Here is a 20913-nt window from a genome sequence, read left to right as displayed (position 1 = left end):
AACCTCTGCCACCTAGAAGGACAAGGGCAGCAGATGCATGGGAACACCACCACCTGCAAGTTCCCCTCCAAGTCACACACCATCCTGACTTGGAACTATATTGCCGTTCCTTCACTGTCGCTGGGTCAAAATCCTGGAACTCCCTTCCTAATAGCACTGTGGGTGTACCTGCCCCAAATGGACTGCAGCAGTTCAAGAAGGCAGCTCACCACCACCTTCTCAAGGGCAATTATGGATGGGCAATAAATGCTGTCCAAGCCAGCAATGCCCACATCTCATGAACAAATAAAAAAACCCACAAAGTAACAGAAATCAGCAATTTGGAAAATACATTATTCCTACTTAGCAAGCTCCATTACACACAGATGAAACTGCTCTGAGTTACTGCACTTGTTATAATAAAAGCAAAATACTGCAGATGCTGGAAATCTGAAATAAAAACAAGAAATGTTGGAAATACTCAGCAGGTCTAACAGCTGGTAGTTGGTAGTTCCTTTCCGCATCCTGCTTAGTGTTTAACCATCCTGCCAGGCTTCCCCTAACGGGATAAGAACAGAAAGTGCTGGAGATACTCAGCAGGTCTGGCAGCATGTGTATAGAGAGAAACAAAGGTAACGTTTCAGGTCAGTAACTTTGCATTACTAACTTTTGCCAGTTCCAATGAAACAGTCTTTGAGCAAGTGAAAGGGGGCAGGGAGAAGAACAAGAAGAAAGGACAGTGGAAGGACGGTTGTGGCGAGGGGAAAATAAATTAAAATGACAGATGTCATGGAACAGAATGCAAATGGGAGTGCTAAATAGTTGTAGTGAAAGGCAAAGCACGAGTCCAGAGAGAGTGTTAATGGCAGAATAATGAACAGCTCTGTACAAAAGCAAAAATATGAAAAATAAGTTTAAGACTAGCACATGGTTAAAAGATAAATAAAAAAAAATTAAGAAAATATAAGTGTAAAAATAAAACAAAAAATAATGGTCTGAAATTATTGAACTCAATATTGAGTCCAGAAGGCTGTAGCATGCCTAATCGGAAAATGAGATGCTGTTCCTCGAGCTTGCGTTGATGTTCACTGGAACACTGCAGCAAGCAGAGAACAGAAATGTGAGCTTGGGAAATGCCATTTTAATTCTCACCTTGTTCTCATGCCCACATTTCTGTCCTCGGCCTGCTGCAGTGTTCCAGTGAACATCAATGCAAGCTCGAGGAACAGCATCTCATTTTCCGATTAGGCACGCTACAGCCTACTGGACTGAACATTGAGTTCAATAATTTCAGAGCATGAGCCCCATTATTTTTTGTTTATTTATTATTTTTGTTTTATTTTTACATATGTATATTTTTGCTTTATTTTTTTTAACCCATGTGCTAGTCTTATTTTTTTATGTTTTTGCTTTTGTACAGAGCTGTTCATTATTCTGCCATTAGCGCACTCTCTGGACTCGTGCTTTGTCTTTCACTACAACTATTTAGCACTCCATTTGCATTCTGTTCCATGATGTGTCATTTAATTTCTCCCCCCTCCATCCTATCACAGTCCTTTCTTTTAGTTCTTCTTTCCCCCCCCCCCACCCCCTCCCTTTCACTTGCTCAACGACTGTTACATTTCTAACTTTTGCCAGTCTGATGAAGGGTCACTGACCTGAAACGTTAACTCTGTTTTTCTCTCTCCACAGATGCTGCCAGACTTGCTGAGTATTTCCAGCACTTTCTGTTCTCATTTCAGAGTTCCAGCATCCACAGTATTTTGCTCTTATTCCCCTAATGGGGCATTGTTTCCAGTTAAACCAACTTTGGGATCCTAATTACGTCATAGGGCCTTGATCATATTCACAAGGTTCTGCCTGTCTGAATTGGGAGCCTTGGTCACCTGGAAAGTCAGTGAAGCCAAAATGGCACTGGGTGGGAATGGAATGATATCAGTGTGGTAAGTCTATATGCCCAATTTTTACCCCTCTCATGCACTGTTCCCACCTGGCAGGGGTAGCAGGATGGGGGGTGGGGGGTGGGGGGGTGGAGGGTGCAGTTAAAATTGCCCTAATATAATACGAGGGCAGTTTCAGGCCTCATTAACTGATTAAGATGCTCATTAAGATACATTTTACATTACATTACTACCATCTTTCTTTTCAATATAACTAACTTTTTTTGTTACACATAGAAAATAGGAGCATTCGGCCTTTTGAGCCTGTTCCACCATTCATTATGATCATGCTAATCATCCAACTCAGTAACCTGTTCCCACTTTCGCCCCATACCCTTGGATTCCTTTAGACCCAAGAGCTATATCTAACTCCTTCTTGAAAACATACAATGTTTTGGCCTCAACGGCTTTCTGTAGTAGCAAATTCCACAGGCTCACCACTCTCTGGGTGAAGAAATTTCTCCTCATCTCAGTCCTGAAAGGTTTACACAATCACATGAGGCATGGGCTTCAGTGTGCTTTAGGTTTGTACACAAAATATGTCCTGTTGTAAGTGAAAAATGTTATTAAGGTTACACTGGCTTTGAGAATCTGTAAAACAGAGTGCCAGTTATTAAATTTGAAGTAACTATCTATTAAATCCAGTTAAGGGTTTATGACTTTCAAGCTTAGGGGTATAATAACTACCATTAATATTGGCGTTCCTTACAGGAATATGGTAAGCATTGAATAATGGGTGAACAAAACTGAACAGCTCCATATTTAAGAATATTAGCATAGTAAGTAAATGGATTTAATTTTCTTACATAGCATTATAAAGTTATCACTATACTTGTTTCTTCAAACCATTTGGGCAATAAAGTTAATCTGAGGGAACTTTTTTATCAGAAGAAAAAATTAAATTTTAATACTGAATTGATTAGTCTACAAGAGAATTTAGCCTGAGGGAATTTGCAATAGATTTAACATTTCCACATTCATTTAATGCCCAGTTTTAGCAAGCTGCGTCACACAAGAGTCTCCTGAGCAATAGAGTTAAACTAGACAGAGATACAAAAGAAAGACATTAAAAAATGAATTATCAAAATATCAATTAAACCTCTGTTAGTGCATGCTGATATCAGCAATTCACCATAAATTTGTACATGCTGATCCAGGGTATTTCAATGTACCAATTTTTTCAAATTTTCAATTCACGAAATTATAAATGTTTAGAATAATAGAATCTTACAGCACAGGAGGAGACAATTTGTCATGTTGTGGCTGTGTTGGTCTTTAAAAGAGCTATCCAATTTATCCCCTCACACCAGCCTTTTCCCCATATCCTCACAAATTAATCCTCTTGAAGTACATTGCTGGCACAGGCACTATAGGCTGAAAGAATCTCTCAGTAAAGAAGGTGGTCAATGATTCTTTGTCCGATTGCCTCTAGAAAGTTCCTATGGAATCTGCTTCCACTTTTGACAATTATTTTAAATCTATGATGTCGGGCCACTTGCCAGAAGAACTAGTTTCTCCCTATTTGCTCTATCAAAACTGCTCATTATATTGAATACCTCCATTAAGTATCCTCTTAACCTTGTCTGCTGAGGAGAACAGTCCCAGCTTCTCCGATCTCTCCACATTACCAAAGTCCCACATTGCAGACTAGCAACCGCGATTTCACTTTGTAAAACCCTTCAGAGTTAATGATTACCTTTGTAATGGTTGCAACTCAATTAATTATAGAGTGAACATTTTGAACTTCATGGAACATGCACCCTCTAACTGTCATGACTTAAGCATAATCCCAATCCAATAATAACAATTGTTAGGAAATCACAAGTATTTTTGAGATGTAAAAGATGGTAGAAGTGCAGCTATTGTAAGCACTACAATGCCTTCATGCTAAGGCAAATAATTCTTCAAAACAGTCAAATGTTGACAATAATTACAGAAAGGAAAAGTGGAAATCCAGCAGACTGGGACAGCTATTAAAAGCAACAAGGGGATTCAAGGAAAGCAACAAGAGGTGCAAAAGCTTAATCCAAAAACATCTTCTTTGCTAACTAAGTTTTTAAAAACATATTAAGGGAAATACAGATAAGTAAGGGGGAATGTGGTCCCAGTAAAGATAGACTAACATGGGCAACAAGGCAACAAGTAGAATAAAGGTACAGATCAGGCATGATCTGATTATACCCTGTTCCTATTGTCTTAAAGCCTGTTCTTTGTTCTGATTTTAATCTATCTTAGCTGTTCTCCAAATCTGTTAAGCAGGTGTCCAGACTTCTACAGTATATAAAAAACAAAAAGATTGAAAATGTAACAATGACAATAGCCTGCAATGATGTGCCTCTTTTAATGTAGAAAAATATCAAGACAATTCACAGTAGCATGAGAAAAACAGATGCCAAGTCACAGGAAGAGATATTAAGTGAGGCGACCCAACACTTAGTAAAAAGAAGTTCTTAACAGAGAGACAAAGGAGGTTGGAAGGTTGAGCGGCTCATGGAGGGAATTCCAGAAAGTGGGACTTAGGTGGCCCAAGGCAATGCCACCAACGATGGGGCAAAAGGAAGGAGATACACAAGAGACCAGAGATGGAGCAGTGGAGCATTTGGGAGGTGTAATAGGGCTGGGTAAGGATATGGAGAGATTTAAAAGACAAATAGAAGTTTCAAATCGGAGATGTTATGGGATCAGGAGCCAATCAGCGAGGATGCGGACAAATGGGTGAATGGTACTTGGTGCAGTCCAGGATATGGGCAGCAGAGTTTGGGATGAGCGAGAGTTTAGAGAGACCGGAGTTGAAAAAGTATAGAAAGGAGATAAAATAACTGAAGGGTATAAATTGAAAGCATCTAAAGAAAAGACTAAAGGCAATGTGGTCATGCTAGACCCCCACCTGCCAAGAATGAAACATATTAATTTTGCCAAATGGACATTAAATTTCAAATTTGTTGCTGGGAAGAAAAGAAGGCCTGTTACAAGGGCTGCCAGACATTTATGTACCAATAGGGACAAGAGAGGTTCCTTCCTTTATCCATTTAACCCACAATGGACTTTGAGCAATAGACATTGAAGGCAGGGAAGCACATTCCAGGCCCTAAGATGATACAATCCACAGAGCCAAGACATGGTCAGACCAGTTAGTTACATGACTAACCTGCTGAGCAACCTGGGGTTTTCTGAATTGCACAAACAGTTTGAATTCAGAAAAAAAGACTGTTTGCTCCTGGGCTGAGAAGATCTCTCCTGTCTGCTCCTATCTCTTTCTCACAAGCCTCTGAATCCACTGAAGACACATGAACCCCAAGAGAGAAAAGTCTCCTACAGCAAACAAGGTTTAAGAATAATACTGGGCCCCAACGAAAAGCAAGATCTACCTACAATCAAGGACTCTACAGTGAGTTCAAAAAAATGACAAAAACTCTTCAGATATTGCCTCAAACTTTTTCACTTTATTTTTCTTCTTTTTTCTGTCTCTATTCGCATGTGCGAATCGCATATGCATGCTAGTGTGGGTACATCATGTATCCGTAGGCGTCAACCGAATTACAGTTTAAGTTTAATAGGTTTAAAGAAGAAAAGTTTAAATTTAAGAAAACCGGTTTGTGCTTTTTTTTTGCCTTATAATTGGAAAGCAGTGAACGAGGATTCACCAAGGGGGATCTAACAACACAGTGTGTTTAGTATTAAACCCTGTTACGGTAAGACCAGGTGAAGGCTGAGAGGGACCCCTAGACCTCTTTCTCACCTGGTCGTAACAATATCAAGATAAAAAAAACAAAGCGTATTTGGTACACAAAGTATATGTGCTTCATAGCAAATCAACTGTAGATTATCACTTAATACACTTGCAGCAATCACATCACAGCTGTTAATTCCCAGTGCAGATGTCAAAAAAATGCTTGACATGCTTGTGCTAAATAGCTCTATGATTATATTTAATGGGTTAATACTTGTTTAAAAATAGATACAGAGAAATGTTGAATGAGCATGTTGTGACTGAACACCACCGATGAGAATCTATCAACTGCATAAAGTGCATAGAACATTTGACTGCCCTGACATATAATGGCCATATAAACTCCACATTATACATTACCAAAAAAATAGCTAAAATAATAAACTGACAAATGGGAGTAGTTTCAAAGTTATAATCTTGTTTGCTTATATACTGCTAGAGCTCATCTTAACAAGTAGTACTATAGTGTCTTACTTCCCTGAAAAAGCTCTATGGTTCCATTCTTATGACCAAGCAACACATTAAAGTCTTTGCATCCAACATTCAGGATCAGTTATGAGAATGGGAATAGTAAAATGTACTGAAGAAAATATCCAAAAGTAAAAATTCAAATGCACACAATAAATTTGCCTAATTGGGTAATTAATTCTTTTTATATTTCAAATTTGCTGTTATTCTTTTATCACATACGTTTAAAAAAAAAGATTTCAACAGAGTCGTCAACATTGGAGAGAATATTAAATGTGAGATCTATGATAAAAGAGACAGGTTGCTAGCACATTTGAACACCTGTGATGAAGTTTTCCTCACTGCTATTATAGTGATGAAAGAATAGCCAGTAACACCATCGTCCATTGGATGAAAAATGATAATGCACATTTTCAGCTAACATTGCTTTCAGCTTCACCTTGCGTCTATTAGTGATTTCCACAAAAAACACACGATTAAAAAAGAAAGAAAAGACTCTCATTTCTATAGTGCCTCTCACAACCACAGGACATCCCAAGCACCAATTTGCTCACAGCGAAGTCCCAGAACAGCAATTTGATAATGATCAGATAAACTATTTTTGTGATGTTGATCAAGGGATAAATGTTGGCCAATACACCAGGGATAATTCGCCTGCTCTTCTTTGATATAATGCAATCTTTTAAATCTACCTGAGAGGACAAACAGAACCTCAGTTTAACATCTCATCCAAAAGTCAGCACCTTCAACACTCCCTCAGTACTGCACTAGAGTATCAACTTTGATTGTTAAGGTCAAGTCCTAGAATGGGCCATGAACCCACACCTTTCATAACTTAGAGGTGAGTGCTACCAACTGAGCCACAGCTGAAACCATTAAGTTAGTTAAGTAGCTATTAAGTGACTTTTGCCCTTGTTCAGAATCAATAAAAATAACTTGCTTTGAAATAGTTGCTTTAACATAGCAAATGTCCCGAAGTAGAAAGGAAAAGGGGGGATCTAACACCAAGCAGCAGTGGGAAAAGAACATTCAATGTTCAAGCCTTGACATTCAACGGCATTACCATCGCTGAATCCCCCACTATCAACATCCTAGGGGCTACCATTGACCAGAAACTGAACTGGAGTAGCCATATAAATACCGTGGCTACAAGAGCAGGTCAGAGGCTAGGAATCCTGCGGTGAGTAACTCATCTCCTGACTCCCCAAATCCTGTCAACCATCTACAAGGCACAAGTCAGGAGTATGATGGAATACTCTCCACTTGCCTGGATGGGTGCAGCTCCAACAACACTCAAGAAACTTGACACCATCCAGGACAAAGCAGCCCACTTGATTGGCACCCCATCCACAAACATTCGTTCCCTCCACCACCAACGCACAGTGGCAGCAGTGTGTACCATCTACAAGATACACTGCAGCAATGCACCAGGGCCCCTTAGACAGCACCTTCCAAACCCATGACCTCTACCAACTAGAAGGACAAGGGCAGCAAATGCATGGGAACGCCACCACCTGCAAGTTCCACTCCAAGTAACACACTGTCCTGACTTGGAACTATATCGCCGTTCCTTCACTGTTGCTGGGTCAAAATCCTAGAACTCCCTTCCTAACAGCACTTTGGGTGTACCTACCTCACATGGACTGCAGCGGTTCAAGAAGGCAGCTCACCACGACCTTCTCAAGGGCAATTAGGGATGGGCAATAAATGCTGGCCTAGCCAGCGATGTCCATATCCCATGAATGAATTTTAAAAAGTGACTAAAGCCATGGCTAAAGAGGTAGGTTTTGAGGAGAGATGAAGTAAGACAGAGAAATTTAGGGAGGAAGCTCCAGTGTGCATAAGAGAGAGAGCTGCAGGCTCCAGCACAGGTAGTGCTCAGACGAGAGGGCGTGGGTCAGAAACATTGGCTGGAATTTTATGCCCCCCGCAGAAGTGGGCTGGTGCCGGAGGGTGTGTGGGGGTTGCATTAAATTGAGTGGGAAGCTGGGGGTGCCGTTCCTGTCGTCTTCACCTCCCCCCGCTGCAACTGGAGGGGTGAGGTGATAAACAACCCGCCTGCCCCAAGCCAATTAAGGCCCTTAAGTGGCCAATTAATTGCCACTTAAGGGGCTGCACCCACTGCCACTGGAACATGACCAGTGGCGGGCAGTTCAGCAGCTCAGAAGGCTGCCCAGTAAAACCTGGCAGCCTCCTTGTGGACTGCGGGCTGCGGAACACTCCTGATCGGGCACTCTGTGCCCAACGGAAGATGCCCTACATGGCACAAGCCATCCCCACTGGAGCACTATCCCCTTTGAGTGCCCCCCCCCCTCTGCCCCGCACCCCCCCACCCCCCTGCCCACTTTGTTGGGACCCAGACAATTGTCCCTGGCAAGGCCCCACACACTTACCTGTATTCCAGGCCTTGTCCATATTGCCAGTCCTAGTTGGGTGCAGTCCCAGCAGTGGCTGGCACTGCTGGGTCTGAGAGCTGCCTGTCCACTGATTGGCCAGCAGCTCTTATAGGCAGGACATTGTGCCTCAGTGGGGTGTAAGTCCCACCCGAGGCCAATTAGTGGCCTGGGCCAAGTAAAATTATGGTGTGGCTTCCAGGCCCGGTGATGGCAGGCTCGCCACTGACCTTTTCTGCCAGTGGGCAGGGCCTACAGCCTGACGGAAAATTCCAGCCATTATGCTAATGGTATATGAGCCTTTATCGCAAGAGAATTTGAGTACAGGAGTAGTGAAGTCTTGCTTCAATTGTATAGAACCTTGGTTAGATTGCACCTGGAGTACTGTGTGCAGTTTTGGTCCCCTTATCTTAGGAAGGATATTATTGCCATAGAGGGAGTGCAACGAAGGTTCACCAGAAATAAAAAAAAGAAATGCTGGAAATACTCAGCAGGTCTGGCAACATCTGTGGAGACAGAAGCAGAGTTAACATTTCAGGTCAGTGACCCTTCATCAGAAGGTTCACCAGACTTGTTCCCAGGATGGTGGGACTGTCCTATGAAGAGAGAATGGGCTTGCATTCTCTAGAGTTTCGAAGAATGAGAGGTGATTTCATTGAAACCTACAAAATATTTAAAGGGATAGACAGGTTAGATGCAGCTGAGATGTTTCTCCTGATTAGGGAGTCTAGAACCAAGGGACAATTTCAAAAAGGGGGAAGCCACTTAGGACAGAGATGATGAGAAATTTCTTTACTCAGAGGGTTGTGAATCTTTGGAATTCTCTACCCCAGAGGGCTGTGGAAGCTCAGTCATTGAGTATGTTTAAAGCAGAGATTGACAGATTTCTAAATACAAATGACATAAGGGGATATGAGGATTGTGTGGGAAAAAGACATTGAAGTGGAAGATCAGCCATGATTGTATTGAATGGTGGGGTTGGCTCAATGGGCTGAATGGCCTACTCCTCCTATGTTCCTATGACAGAGGATATGAACTGCAACATAGGGCTGGTGGACTGTGTAAGATGTCGGGTGGGCAAAGCCATTAGACATTTCGAAATTCAAGACAGGGAACTAATGAAAGTCAGTAGGATATATTGTGAGATGGAATTTGGATGGTGGAGGTTCGGGTGGGTTGGAGTCTATATGGAGTGAAACTTAGGAGGTAGGTGAAAGAGCATTATAGAAGTTAAGCTTGGAGGTGACAAAACAAATGGGTATGGGTTTCAGCATCCAGGGGATGAAGTGAGGCTGAAGGCAGGAGATGTTGCTGAGGTGGAAATAGTCAGTACCAATGATGGATGGGATGTGAGTTTGAACATCAGCTTAGGGCCAAACTGAATATCAAGGCTGTCATTATTGAGTTTAGCCTGCATTGAAAGTGCAATGATTTTGGTTACAAACTACAGATTATGTGGAAAATTACAATGGCTTATTGACACTGTCATTTTCTTTGACCTATCTTTTGTTTGCAACTTTGTTAATTATTCTATCCTCCTCTAAAGCCTTTTCTCCTCAGTTCACCACTCTCATAGTTCTGATCATACCTTCTATGATGTAGATATTACAGGGATAACTTTATGACTCTATGTTGCTGTTGGGAAGCTGTATATCAGCAATTCAGATGTGCTCTGCCTGTGATTTTCTAGCTAAACTGGGAAAATTGTGTGTGACGCACACCTGTATTTCTGATATACATTGCTAGCAGGCAGGACTCCACATTAGCAAGGCAAACTTAGAAAAAAGGTAAAGAGTAATTTTATAAGTTCTTTTTTTCTCCTGTTCCAGTATGGTCACTTGAGCATTCCTCCAGAAACCATGGCTGGGATTTAACGAGGAGGCAGTGGCCCTCCAGGGGCAACCCCAACTTCCCCGGCCCTGGAAGCCACAATGTTGTTTTGCATGGCTGAGGTGATTAATTGCCTGAGATTGTAGCTTCTGCCCCTCAGAGGGGGCTGGCAGCTCTTCAGTCTTCAGAACAGTGGCCACTGCTGGGACTACAGCAGTCCCCGGACACAGTCAGCAATGCAGGCTGGAGAAGGTAAGTGGGGTTGGGGCATGCCGGGGCCAATCAGCCAGGCCGCAGCGGGGGGGTGGGGGGGTAGTCAATCGTGAAGGCAGGGGGTTCTTCCAGTGGGAGTGGCGCTTACCGCTGTTGGGGCCTTCCATGGGGTACAGGGCTGATAAAGTACCAGTGGCGTTGGGAAGAGGCCCTTAAGTGGCCGTTAATTGGCCACTTAAGTTCCTCAAATGGCCTTAGGGTGGGTGGGCTTCCCATCACTTCCCCTGCTGCTGGTAAAATACCAGTGGAGGTGGGTAGGCGTTAGGCATGCCCCCCGCAACCCCCCCTCACCTCCACCGTCCAGCCTGCTGCCGGAAAGGGGGGAGGGCATAAAATTCCAGCCCATATTTGGGACAAAATGGAGAGCTTCTGTTCTACTTTTATATGACAGGGTAAAGGTGATTTGAAGAATTGTCTTGTCATTGCTTTCTCTGGATGAAGCTCATTGCTTCTGTGGCACAGGTTACCAATACATCCTCACACCCCTCTTCCTGGAAAGACTCCATTCCATTCTCCCAGTTTCTCTGTCACAGTCGCATCTGTTCTAATGGTGCAACTTTCCATACCAGCGCTTCTCAAATGTCTTCCTTTCTCCTCAAACTGAGTATTCCCCCCCCACCAGCCCCATGCTGCATCATGGTTAATAGGGCCTTTGATCATGTCCCATTTCCCGCAATTATACTGTCACCATCTCCACTCCCAGAACTATGATCCGGTTCACTTTGACGTCACCTACCACCCCATCAGCCTTCACATTCAATGGATCATCCTTCGCCATTTCACGACCTCCAGCGTGATGCCACCAGCAAACACATCTTCCCCTCCCCTGCCCTTTCTGCGCTCTGAAGGGACCATTCCCTCTACCACACCCTGGTCCACTCCTCAGTCACCCTCAACACTTCCCCCCATTTCCTAAGGCATCCTTCCGTGCAAGATGCAGGAGATGCAACACCTGCCCTTTTACCTCCTCCCTTCTCACCATCCAAAGCCCCAAACATTCCTTCCAAGTTAAACAGTGATTTACTTATACTTCTTTCAATTTAGTATACTGTATTCGCTGCTCACGATGTAGTCTCCTTTACAGTGGGGAGACCAAACGCAAACTGGGTGACGACATTGCAAAACACCTCCGTTCAGTCCGCAAACACAACCCTGACCTGTCACCTGTCATTTTAATTCTCCACCTTGTTCCCACACTGTCCTCAGCCTCCTATACTGTTCTGATGAAGCTAAATGTAAGCTTGTGGATCTTTCCAGCAGTTGTACTTTATTGCCTTCTGGACCCAACATTGCGTTCAATAATGTCATAACCTCAGCCTCTATTTTTTTTTCTTTTTGTGTTTACAGCTCCTGTAGATCCATCTTTTGTTTCTTTATTTATCCCATGACCATCTCCTTCTGCCTTACATGATCATCTCTTTTGCCATTTAATATCTTCTGCCATCCACCCTATCACAAACTTTTCCTCGTTCTTTCTTCTTCACCCTTTCCCTGGCTCTGTACTTGCTTAAAACCTGTTATATCTCTGACTCTTTCCAGTTCAGATGAATGGTCATGGACCTGAAACGTTGGATGCAATTTTACGTTCTCCACCACGGCAGGTTTGGAGGCGGGGGAGAGCATAAAATCAGGTGGGACCCTTCCACAATCCTACCTCTGCCAAAATTTAGTCTGGGATGGGAAGGCCTGTGAATGGCCTTCCCACCTCACCGCCAATTGAGGCCTTTAACTGGGTAATTAATCCCTAATTAAGGTCTCTTCCCACCGCAGTCGCAATTAGCTGTGTGGCGGGCCGCCCTGTCACCGCATGGGAAGCAAGGCATGAGAAACCATGCTGGCTACTTCCCATGTGGTGTGGTGGGGTTCCCTCATTCAAAGGCACACTGCCTGAACGAGGGACCCGGCATGGGGAAGGGGGGAGGCCCAATGAGGGACATCCCCCTGCTATTGCTGTCAACACCCCCTCCCTCCCCATGACCCCCACCTGGCGAGACCCCTCCCACCCTGACCTATCTTAAGCCTGGTTCCAGCGCTGTTCCTCGGTGTCTGGTCACTGCAGCTACAGCAGCAGCCACCGCCTCCCTGCTGGCACTGCAGCTGTCGGCCTCTGATTGGCCACCAGCTCTGCAAAGCCGGGACTTCCGGCAATGGGGCCCTAAATCCTATGGAAACCCGCCGCTGTCCAGTTAAGTGCCTGATTGGCACTAAATTCGGTGGGGCTTCTATAGAAGAGGGAACGCAGAGACCTCTGCATTGGTTCCCAGAGATCGATATCCCTGCCACCAGCACAAAATTCCACCCGTTAACTGTACTTCTCTCTCCACAAGTGCTGCCTGACCCGATGAGTATTTCCAGCATCTTCTGTTTTTATTGCAAATCAGATTTATTTCACATGAACAGTGATTAATACAGTTTCCCCCAGATTTCTAGACATGCTTTTCTATCATAGCTCTCTTGGTGCTGCATCTAGCCACCTGAGGCCAATGTCAGGAGGGGTAGTTGGCTGCTGGTGTCTGACAGATGAATTCTGGAAAGTGCTCGCTGTGGGCTGTATTTCCTTTGCGATTATGTGGTCAACCTGGGCCTGCTACCTATATGCACCTTGAGGGCCTGGATCAGACATGTACTGCTATTGCAGAAATCGCAACCTCATGACTGTTGGCTCCAGCCAAGCGACCAGTACTGGGCCCGGGTTGAGGGCAACAGGATGGCAGATTTTATGGTTCCATCACTTCCTGAAAGCCCTGATGTAGTGTCCCCTGCCTAGGTGTCTGAAGATCAGAATGCAGTGCTTGCTCAAACCTGTCTCCCAGGGCCTTGAAAGCTACAGTCTGCTGTCGGAGGGAACTGCTGCAGACGCCAGTGAAGGTACTACATCCTCCTTTAATGTCTGAAACTAAGAAAATTACTCCCTGATGCTGCACACAAGGGCGGTGGACTGCACTGAGAACCCTATTATAGGGAATAGGCTCTTGGTTCTTGCACATTGGAGATTTGAGTTCAAGGGAAACTATCTTCACATGTTCCACTAGGGAATGCTTGAATCATCATCTGCTCCTTTAGCTCCCTTGTGATCTGTGAACCACTTGGTGCAATATCCTCCTCCCTACTACCTTGATCCTGTAACAGTTTCTGAGCTGATGTGTAGGATGGGAAAGGCATGCAATGAAAGAGGTGAAACTGAGAGAGGGACGTTAGAATTAGATTGAGCAGGATCAACATCATTAGCATCTTCATTGTCTTCCCAAAAATAATTGGTTCCTTTCAACTCATCCTCATTATCTTCCTTCTCGACCATCCAGCGATTGTGATGAACCTGCTGAAGAAGACAAAATGAGGCAAGAATCGATGTACCGTACCCAGAGGGTGCTGAGATAGAGAGAGTCCTGTTAGCTTGGTTGGTTAAAGGGTTGAACAGGTGCTTTGCACCCACTCACCTGCAGCTGGCACTGAAGCACTGTGTTCACCATTTCTGACAGCCAATGCAGAGTGCTACCCCAGCAGCTCCTTAGTTCCTTGAACTAAATCTCCTGAGATGCATTTTGTATAATGCGGTACTAGCTTGCTTTCCTATTGAGCTCCCGGAGGAATAATGAAATCAGAAGTGATGCTGGGGCCCGGCATCCCCTGAATAGGCTGTTGGCTAGTTCATTGTGTGGGTAATGCTCCTTTCCTCCATCTCGTGGTAGCACTATTACTTTGTACTGCAATTATTGTTTTTTCGTTGCTGTTCTAACCTATTCTTTCCTGTTTCCCACTGCTGAGGCTTTACCTTTCAAATTCAGCTTTAATTTGCTGCTTTTTGGGTCTTCCTGGCCTGCTGCAGTTTACCTTCCCCATGCTGTTTTTGATTCAATTAGTTTACCTCTTCTTCTTATTTTTCCTTCTGTCTCCACTTTTCTGAGTAATCGGCGGTGTGAATGGCTTGGTATAAAGGCTCAAGTTAATTGAGTGAAATCCTTTCCAGTTCATGTAATGTTACAAGGGCTTTGACTGCCAAATAAGTGCCATAAATTTACTCTTGCACCTTTGAGAACTGCACCAGTCTGTAGAATTGGATTGCTCGCTCTCTTTGGTTTGCAGACCCCATGCAAACTTGTCTGAAGAGTGCAGCAGTCAATCTCTTTGTATAATTGTGAGCTGCTGCCTAACTAATGTAATAAAGGCTTCCTGGAAAAATCCAGTAGCAAAAAAGTTCAAGGAAAGTGGTCACTTGAACTTACACAGATATTGTTGTTCTCCTTTTGAAGTGGGCTGAAGGTCTTCAGCCAGCAGATGTGATAACTCCATAATCGTCTCTGGAGTAATGCAAAGCTTTCTGAGTCACCTATGGGAGGAGAATTCTAAATAAGACATTCTTGCTTTGTAAACCCTATTCAGTGAATATCTATATGCTGAGTCCTCACTCTAGGTTCTTCCAATTTAGCCTCTTCTACTTCCTCATCATAACACAGAAAGAGACTGATTTCCATCCAAATTTTCGCCAGCACTCAACATAACTGACAGAAGTCTTCATTGTAACTCTACAGCAGCAAACAGAAAAATTGCAAAAAAGTTTCAGATGTCTCAACAAGGTGGCCTCTTCAATGCAGCCTCTAACAATGTTGTTTTGCTCTGAGATTGGGTATGGGCTGGTGATTGGGGGAGAATGGCATGAAGACCTTGCTGAACTGCTCCACTTTAAATGTGGTAGGGCAGGCCAGGGAGGATGGCACAGCAGACTGGCAGGTTTTACCGGGATTCATTTTGTTGCACCTTTTTGAGGGCTTTCCTGCAGCAGTAGGCCGTACCATCTCATTTTATTTGCTCCATTGTTGCAAATCAGGCCGTTAAAAGGAAAATCCAGCGAACCGTGCCTTACGGTTTTAAATCTACCAGTTTAATCTATACACATTTAGTCTGCCCTGAGAAAGGAACGTTGAGATCATGGTGTGCATTCCACACATAATGAGCTGGATTTTGTGCAGAAGGCGGAACACACGGCATCAGATGGTAAAGTCAGGGGAACCCCGCCTCTGCATTTTTTCAGACACCTGGAGCGATCCTCCAGTCTTTTGCTGTCAAAGTTTAAGGAAGCGGGATCCCTGTCCCTTTAAAATCAGGACGATCCCAATCCCAAGAGCTGCCGGGCAATAACAGGGCCAGCAGCTCAGCAGTATTGACAGTGCCATCGGGAGTGGTGGTCACTGCCAATACTGCAGAGGGCTTGACCCAGGCCCAGCACTGCAACTTCGGACAAGAGGTAGGTGAGACGGGGTCAGTCTGGAAGGCCCTGGCAGGGGTGGGGTGGCCGTGGGGGTGTGCGTTCAGTCTGGGAGAGGGAGGTCCCGGGGGAGCTAGTTGTTCCCGATGGGGGTTCTCCATGGGCCACAAATTGCCCACAAATGAGAAAAGCTTCAATGACCTGATTTGCAACATTGGAGCAAATAAAATGAGATGGTCTGGCCTACTGCTACAAGAAAGCCCTCAAAAAGGTGCATCAAAATGATTCCCAGTAAAACCTACCAGTCTACTGTGCCATCCTCCCTGGTAGGATCACGGCAGCGGGAGGAGGCCCTTAAGTGGCCACATCAATAGGCCGGTTAAGGGCTTCTATTGGCCTCTGGCTGGGAAGGCCATTGTCAGTCTATCCGGCCCCTGGGAGAATTGGAACTGGGAATCCCAGCGTTGGGTTCTGTGGCAGGTGATTCTGCCCCGATTCTCCGCAATGCCGCCCCCCCCACCCCGCTGCCACAAAAGCCACCGTTGCGATGAGAACAAGATCTAGTCCAATGTGTGGTAGCCAATATTATAATGAAAGGGTATTGTCAATCTTTGGCGTGCTGTCTTGATATGGAATGTATAAGATTACAGATTTTGTTTCATTGGAGATTCAGTCTGTTTATGGAAACTGCCTTTTGGTGTGAAAGCCCAGTCCATAAAGTTCTCATTATCATCATTTATATAGCAGTGCAGTAGTTATATTACTGGATTAGTTATCCAGAGGTCAGGACTAATAAAATTATGTAGAATTTACTGCACAGCAAACAGGCCATTTAGCCCAACAGGTCTTTGCTGGTGTTTATGCTCCACACACGCCTCCTCCGACCTTATTGCATCTCACTCTATCAGCATATCCTTCTAATCCTTTCTTCCTCATATATTTATCTAGCTTCCCTTTGGATGTATGTATGCTACTCACCTAAACTACTCCATGCGGTAGCGAGTTTCATAATCTCACTACTCTTTAAGAAGGTAATAATAATAAAAAAAGAGTTCAAATTGTAAAACAGCAGTTTGAGAATTGAATTTAAAAGCGAAAAGTTCTGGAAATAAAAAGCTGGTATCAGTAAAAGTGACCATGAAGCAGATGGTCATAAAATCTCGATTGTTTCACTTATGTCCTTTAGGGAAGGAAACCTGCTGTTCTTACACAGCGTAACCTATATGTGACTTCAGCCGCACACCAATGTTTTGACTGTTAGCCGGCCCCCTGAATTTATCTAGAATTCCCTTGACATTCATTTGCTCCCTCCAGCACTTTGTCAACCCAGAATGTTAGATCCCAACCTGTCCACCTGGGAGGTGACCATTCGTCACCATTCGTTTTTCTCTGGGTGCATTTTGCATAGAGTTCTGCCTGTAACCTGAATCATCAAATCCCATACCACAACTTGCCTGCTACTTCATCTCTTTTGGCCTTCTTTTTGAACAGACTGCTGGATTTCTTCAGCATCCTCACCTGACACAGCTACTATTCCCTTGACTCTCCACATTATCTCCTTTCAGAGGAGAATAGCTATTGGATAGAACCAGAAGTGACTGCTCCTGCCCTACTACCTGACCACAACATCCAACCCCCTTCCTAACAGAGACAAACCCCCTTCCTTCTCTAGTTATCAAGGACTCTTTTCTTACTCTGAACACTATGGTCTTCTCCAATGCCCCATCTATAAAAAGTTAGTCCTCCTGGTACTTTGATGCATGGCTCACTAAGGTTAACCACTTCAGCCTCATCAATTTGTTGAATCCCTCCATAACCTGGACCTCGAAGGCAAGCCTTTCATAACCATTGCCTAGCATTAAGTATTCCATCCTCTGGTAATTTCACATTTTTAAAACTTTAAACTGTTTTAAAAGTTTCTCCAAGTTGTGTGAAAATCTCCGAGTTGTCTGAAAATCTCTTTATGTTTATTGGAATTTTCTGGGTTCTTGGAAAGTTTTTTCTGAGTTTCTCCAAAGTTTCTCCAAGTTGTTTAGGAAATTTTGAGTTGTTTAAGCTTCTCCAATTTGGTCCACGATTCTCCAGGTTAGTCGGAAAGCATCCCTGAGTGGTTGAAAAATTTTGCAGAGTTGCCTAAAAGCTTCTGTGTTATTTAAAAGTCTCTTTCAGTTGGTCCAAAGGGTTGTGGGGTCCTGATAAGTTTTAGCATCGACACGTGCCAGACCTGCTCTCCTGATTCTGGTAAGTCTTGGTTCCAGTAGGTTCTGACCCATGCTTTTTATTACGTTAGGTCCCTGACATGCTGCTGATGCCAGGGCCCTGCTCTTACCACCATCTCCTTCTACATCCCAGAATTGCAGCGAGTGGAGCGCTCTCAGTGTTGGACTGGGCCCTGCACTCTCAGGCCTGGTGCGTTCCAGTCCCAATCTCTCTGGTAAGTCAAAAATTTATCTCTGTGATCTGCTACAACTCTGGGATCTTCTGCTCAGTCTGGATGTTCCCCCAACTCAAACACTTTATGGTTTCCTTATAAAGGTTACAATTTTCATGTTTCACAACTTGACGGGTTTACTAGTTGTGTAAAAATGTATACGTAACATGTTGCACTCTAACATTATGAAAAAGGTTAATTGCATTTTTCTTAATGAATATTACATTTCAAATATATTAGGTTTGGAGACCAGACTGCTCAGGTTTGCATTGAGGTGGAATTCAATCCCTCTATTTGGCTTTTCTAGCAAACAGTACAGAATTCAAAATGAGTTGTGCTGGAAATTATACTGAAGTTCAACTGGTTATCCTCGAGTATTCAGCATTTCCTGCCTACAGTAATCAACAAAGTGGTTTAGAAAGGAGGGGAACAGAGAGGAGGGGATTGGGGAGAAGGAGGGGAATAGGGAGAAGGTGGAGAATGGGGGAGCAGTGGATTGGGGAGAGGGGAAGGAAGGGAGTAGGGAGGAAGGCCGAGGGAGGAGGAGAATGGGGGGAGGGGAATGGAAAGGAGGAGGCTGGGGGACTGAAGAAGAGGGGAATGTAGAGGATGGGACGAGGGGAATAGAGAGGAAGGGGACTGGAGAGAAGGGTTCTGAGGGAATGGAGAGGATTGGGCTGAGGGAATGGAGAGAAGGGGACTAGGGGATTAGGGAGGAAGGGACTGTGCGAGGACGGGATTGGGGAAGTAGGAAGGAAAGGAATGAGGACTGGTGAATAGTGAGGGGGAATAGTGAGGAGGGAAATGGGGGAATAGTGAAGAGGGAATGGAGACTGGGGGAATGGGGAAGAGGGAGGAGGGGAATGGGGAAGCAAAATAAGGCAAGTTTTCTTGGTACATAGATTTTCATAATTTAACATCAGCTCATAATATTTTTCTCAGCATTACGGCTGTAAAAAGACATGACAACTTGGAAATGAATGTAAACATCAGTGATGTGCTCTATGATCATTTTTCATCATTTTAGAGCATTCTTAAAATTAAGGAGAGTATAATTTTGTTTTAAAAAGGCTGGTTCGATTTTATTGTTAATAACTGATAAAACAGTATTACATAATGATTAATAACAGGTGTTTGCACTGAAAGAATGGCTTATCAGACAGCTATAACCAAAATTCACTTCTAAGCATCTATTCTCTTACAGATCTATGCTTTTCTGTGACAATATAGCATTTTTAACAGTTTTGTTCTACTATAAAAGGAAAGAGCTATAACTTCACTTAGTTATACAGGGATTGAGTTTCTATGCGTGTTGTTTGTTAGGGCCTTTAATGAGGGAAATATTTGCCTAAGGCAAGTAATTTTTATACATGTGGGATTGCTGCAGTTTCTTCTTAGTGGTACTGTGATACACCCTATTCATAACGTTCTGCAAATTAAACTGAAAATAGATGTATTTAACTTGAATAGTCTGAATGGAGTGGCTGACCATAATATTGGTGTGTATTTTAACAATTCTGCTCAGTGTCCTCACTTCATCGATATGTTGCATATTGCACCATATACAAAAGGGAGTATAGCAGCCTGCAGTAAGAGTTAGAGAACATGCTATTGCCAGTGATTGCTTGCTTTATGTTTAAAATTGTCTTCATTGTACCTACATGTAACCAATAAATTCGACTATGACAAGCACCTTGCTGATACAGACCATTTATTCTTCCACAGATGAACCAAGACCATATGGGAGGCAGGGTACTAGTACAACTCACACAATAAGCCACCAACACAACACCACAACTGTAGCCAGAACCAAGACATATATAGATACCTGCCCCTTCACACTTTAGTGAATTAGCAGCATAGGGCTGCTTGTTGAACAAAGGCGATGCAGCACATTCACTGGCTAAGTGAGTGTCAAAAATGTTATTAATGCATCATTGGCATTCTATATCTGAAATACAAACAGAGGGAATGATAGATATTGAGATCAGTGGGCTACCCTGCACTGATGTCTAAGAGGCTAAAAAAACATGGTGAAATCCATCTCCGGGTTCATTACTCCCATTTTCTAATTATGAAATATGCTAGACCAACGATTGGCTGCACTGCAATCTACAATGGATGGAATGGCAGCCACCATATTGACTGCAATTGAAACCTCAGTGACCCAGGAACTAAGCAGCATTGGGCATTGCTTTGAAGTGTTCTATCCACATGGTGTCTAATGACCAAGAAGCCCTACAGTCATGGCTGGACAGTCTTGGATAGAAAAAGAAACAAACGAATGAACAACCAACCAACCGTATCAAAGTGCCTTACAGCCAATGAAGTACTTTTGAAGTGTAGTCACTGTTGCAATGAGAATGCAATCAGCTAGAAGGGAGTTGAGCGTATTGACAGTTTTCTTTAGGTACCCCATCTAAAGATAGTGAGGCCTCCACGATGATTATTCAAGGCCTTTTATGCATTTTAACTTGATCAGAAAATTCTACTGATTCCACCAGCAATCCACACCAATTTGAAAGTCAAAGTTGGACAAGGTACCTTCCAGCTGTGGTATAGCTACCAGGAGGGGAATACAGACGAGATTGCCACAGGAATATAGGCACAGGGTAAAACAAAATATTCAGGTGTTAAGGGAAAAGAACCTAATTTACACATAGTAA

This window comes from Heterodontus francisci, chromosome 5 (genome assembly GCF_036365525.1).
Source record: "Heterodontus francisci isolate sHetFra1 chromosome 5, sHetFra1.hap1, whole genome shotgun sequence".
Classification (NCBI taxonomy): domain Eukaryota; kingdom Metazoa; phylum Chordata; class Chondrichthyes; order Heterodontiformes; family Heterodontidae; genus Heterodontus; species Heterodontus francisci.
This window is presented reverse-complemented; position numbering follows the sequence as displayed.